The sequence below is a fragment of the Cebus imitator genome, unplaced genomic scaffold, assembly GCF_001604975.1.
Source record: "Cebus imitator isolate Cc_AM_T3 unplaced genomic scaffold, Cebus_imitator-1.0 Scaffold478, whole genome shotgun sequence".
NCBI classification, from domain to species: domain Eukaryota; kingdom Metazoa; phylum Chordata; class Mammalia; order Primates; family Cebidae; genus Cebus; species Cebus imitator.
Genome location: NW_016107793.1, coordinates 240,017 through 244,637, shown reverse-complemented (window position 1 = coordinate 244,637; position 4,621 = coordinate 240,017). Strand labels below are relative to the sequence as shown.

General features: G+C 42.7%; 1 protein-coding gene across 2 annotated transcripts in view; it reads right to left on the bottom strand.

The window, feature by feature from the left end:
- FAF2 (Fas associated factor family member 2) overlaps positions 1-4,621 on the bottom strand; it is a 61,873-nt gene that overhangs the window by 53,474 nt on the left and 3,778 nt on the right. The window contains exon 2 of one of the 2 annotated variants that reach the window (XM_017512794.2): positions 2,624-2,696. The exons of the other annotated variant lie outside the window; for it this stretch is intronic. The gene's annotated coding sequence lies outside the window, so the exon portion shown is untranslated. The remainder of the gene's footprint in view (positions 1-2,623; positions 2,697-4,621) is intronic. 2 annotated transcript variants of the gene reach the window in all.

The window sequence follows — 4,621 nt, the reverse complement described above, 5'->3', positions numbered from 1 at the left end:
TCCAGTTGGTCTTCATTACTACTTACTATGCTATGCAGAGTCTATAAGACAAAGACAGAAGTTCTCTTACCCAATGAGAATGGAACCATAACTGATCAATTAACTGAAGTGAAAGTGAGTTATAAAAATATTCTATATAGGCCAGATGCAGTGGCTCACACCTAGAACCCTACCACTTTGGAAGGCCGAGGCAGGTGGATCACGAGCTCAGGAGATCGAGACCATCCTGGCTAACACGGTGAAACACTATCTCTACTAAAAACACAAAAATTAGCTGGGCATGGTGGCACATGCCTGTAGTTCCAGCTACTCAGGAGGCTGAGGCAGGAGAATTGCTTGAACCCAGGAGGCGGAGGTTGTAGTGAGTCAAGATCATGCCACTGCACTCCAGTCTGGCAATATAGCCAGATTCCATCACATGTAAACTTCTATACCTTATGTAAACATTTCATTTTAACATCAAATATTCACATTTACACAGCAATCTTTTGATAAAAAGCCTATCCTTTTCTTTAGGGAATAGATCCACTGTTGCTCCTTGGATCTTTTTTATCTTTTATTTTTAGTTTTTTGAGAGGGAGTCTTGCTCTGTCACCTAGGCTGAAGTTCAGTGTGACCTCGGCTCACTGTAACCTCCGCCTTCTGGGTTCAAGCGATTCTCTTGCCTCAACCTCCTGAGTAGCTGGGATTAACCTCCTGAGTAGCTGGGATTACAGATGCACACCACCATGCCCAGCTACTTTTTGTATTTTTAGTAGAGACGAGGTTTCATCATGTTGGCCAGGCTGGTCTCAAACTCCTGGCCTCGGGTGATCCGCCCACCTCGGCCTCTCGAAGTGCTGGGATTACAGGTGTGCGCCACTGCACCAGCTATTTTTTACTTTTTTTGGAGACAGTGTCTCACTCTGTCACCCAGGCTGGAGTGCACTGGTGCAATCACAGACCACTGCAGCCTCTACCTGCTGGGCTAAGGTAATCCTCCCACCCCAGCCTCCCAAGGAGCTGGGATCACAGGAGCACAGGCATGTGCCACCACATCCAGCTAATTTTTTTTGTTGTAGCTTTAGCAGAGATGAGATTTCACCACGTTGCCCAGGCTGGGATTTTTTTAGCATAACCCACACTGATTTGATTTATTTAAGTGGAGTGCAACCTTTAACACTTGCCAAACAGTAAGTGCATAATCTTGTATCTCGATGATTTTTCCCAAACTCATTTACAGTTAACTTGCCCACACCTAAATGAACAACAATTTTTTTCAGCAATTTGCCTGGATAGAGCCCATCTAAAGCTTTTAATTTAGTTTTCACATGAATAAAAACTCTTTTTGCACTGGTATTTTATTGGTTTATGCAGTATTTAATTAAATGTACATGACAAACATAACCAGCACACACTAGTTTGGGAGCAAACATAACTACCTCTTTTCAGGAATACAACTCAACTGGTGAGAACAGAAACGCTTGAGCATATTACAGAATAGAGTTTAGGGAAAGGAGGATATCTGTTCCAATTAATCAGTTAAGTGAAGGTTAAGGTTAAGAGAGCTTCCACATTAAGCGTTTGTAGATCTATATATGCAGAAAAAGACAAAAATACACAAAGATAACAAACCTTGAATTAGAATGGGGGACTAAAGTAAGATTTCATTACTTTTAAAAATACAATTGTATGTTGCTAACTTGCCACAAGCAAGTATTATTAGATTTTTTTTTTTTTTTTTTTTTTTTTTTGAGACAGTCTGGCTCTGTTGTCCAGATTAGGGCACGGTGGTGTGATCTTGGCTCACTGGAACCTCTGCCTCCTAGGTTCAAATGATTCCCGTGCCTCAGGCGCCTGAATAGATGGGATTACAGGCCTGTGCCACCAAACCTGGCTAACTTTTTTTGTATTTTATTTATTTTTGAGACAAGAGTCTCACTCTGTCGCCTAGGCTGGAGTGCAGTGGCGCAATCTCGACTCACTGCAACTTCCATCTCCAGGGTTCAAGTGACTCTCCTGCCTCAGCCTCCCAAGTAGCTGGAATTACAGGTCTGTGCCACTAGGCCTGGCTAATTTTTATATTATTAGTAGAGAAGGGGATTTGCCATGTTGGTCAGGCTGGTTAGACTCCTGGCCTCAAGTGATCTGCCTGCCTTGGCCTCCCAAAGTGCTGGGATTACAGGCATGAGCCACCACACCCAGCCTACTAGATTCTTTAAAGTAAAAAAAATAAAGAGAATGCTGTGAATTAGGTAATAGTATCTCCATTTTTTTTTTTTTTTTTTGATAGAGTCTTGCTCTGTTGCCCAGGCTGGAGTGCAGTGGTATGGTCTTGGCTCGCTGCAACCTCCACCTTCCGGGTTCAAATGATTCTCCTGCCTCAGTCTCAGCCTCCTGAGTAGCTGGGATTTCAGGTGCCTGTCACCATGCTTGGCTAATTTATTGTATTTTTAGTAGAGACGGGATTTCATCATGTTGGCCAGGCTGGTCTTGAACTCCTGAGTTTGTGATCCACCTGCCTCGGCCTCCAAAAGTGCTGGGATTACAGGCATGAGCCACCACGCCGGGCCAGTATCTCCATTATATAGCAAATGAAAGAGGTTCAAAGAAGCGAGAACCAGTTCAAGATCGCAGAACTCACCAGAAGCTGTTGAAAAGTTAAGTCGTGTATGTCTGGATTTTCAAACCTCGTTTTCTCAGCAGTGCCACATTCTCTGGCAAAAAAAAAAAACCCCTCAAATGGACCACTGTATGTTCTGTTTAAAATGCATGAACAGAAAGCACCATTTTTTTTCCCCTTTAGGTAACAGGTGAAGAAGCTAAAAGAAAGATTTTCAAAATGAGTTATAAATTTGATTCTATAGCCCAGAGTACAGGTTATAATTTAAAAGCATGAGGGTCATAAATTTCTTCCTCCGTTACAAGCAGAAAAGGGATCATTTCTTCCTCTGCTGGCCTGCATAACTCCTTTAGTTCCCCCTTCTCTGTCCATGTCATCCTTCTCCAGTTGTTCAAACAGCAACCCAGGGGCAATAAACCAAGGTACTATGAGAGTCTGCTATATTTGGAAATCTGGGAAAATAAACCCCAATAAAAGTAACCTTCTACATACCTGCATTAGCTCCCCTTGAAACCTATGTTCTTATTCTTTCCCATTTGAAATAGCTTAAAACAATTGCCTGCAATAGTTATTCATATTCAACTGGTTCCAAAATAAACAGAAGTGGAGAACTATAAAAAATCTTAGAAGAAATCAAATGGGCTGAGAAACATGGTATTAAATAAAATGCCTTGGGAAGTTCTAACCAAATTACATCACATAAAAAGTGAAACACAGGAAACCTGAGATTTCCAAAATATTTTACTTTCACTAATTTCAATATACCAAGTAAGGAAGCATATCCAGAACCATCTCGCCGGGCGCGTGCCTGTAGTCCCAGCTACTCGGGAGGCTGAGGTGGGAGGATCGCTTGAGCCCAGGAGTTCTGGGCTGTAGTGCGCTATGCCAATCGTGTGTCCACACTAAGTTCAGCATCAATATGGTGACCTCCTGGGAGCGGGGACCACCAGGTTGCCTAAGGAGGGGTGAACCGGCCCAGGTCGGAAATGGAGCAGGTCAAAACTCCCGTGCTTATCAGTAGTGGGATTGCACCTGTGAATAGCCACTGCACTCCAGCCTGAGCAACATAGCGAGACCCTGCCTCTTTAAAAAAAAAAAAAAAAAAGAGAGAGAGAGAGAGAGAGCACCATCTCCTAGGAGTGCCATCCTGTTCTGTCCTGACCCCTGTGGAGATTCCAAAGAAAGACAAGTTCCATACTGTTAGTGAAGCAAACCTGAAACCTAGTGTCACTCCCTAGTTGAAAAATCCTTTGATGGCTCCTTTCATCTACAGGTTAAAGTTTAAACCATTGTGAACAGCTCTGAAAGGCCTCCAATATCTGGCTCTAATTTACCTTTCTAGTCTTATTTTCCACTTCCAATTCTCTTCAGTTCATTACCACAGACACTTCACTTTCCCATCTCCCCACTGTGTGTAAACTATTTCTTCAGCTTTGAATATTCTTCTGCCCAACACCTGTTGAAATTCTATTCCTCTTTCAAAGTAGCAAGGTATATTGGTAAGAGCTCAGCCTTCAAGTCCAGATCTAGACCCACTGGAATTCCATGACCTAACAGCTTAATCACCTCAAGCAAATACATTAACAGATATGTTTCCTTACAAATACCACCTATGGTGCTTTACATAAACTGCTGTAAGGATTAAGCATAATAGTTATATATTAACACTACGCCTAAGGCATAGTAAATACGTAATAAATGTAAACTGCTAAACCATCCTTCTCCCCTCACAAATACTTTTGGTCTTCCTTAAGCTCCCACAGCACTCTTTTAAATACAACATTATGGCCAGGCATAGTGGTTCATGCCAGCACTTTGGGAGGCTGTGGCAGGAGAACTGCTTGAACATAGGAGTTCAAGACCAGCCTGGGCAACATAGGGAGACTTTATTTCTACCAAAAAAAAAAAAATTAATTAATTTGCCAGGCATGGTAGCACAAGCCTGTAGTCCCAGCTATTCAAGAGGCTGAGGTGGAAGGCTCAGCTTGAGCCTGGGAGATTAAGACTGCAGTCAGCCGT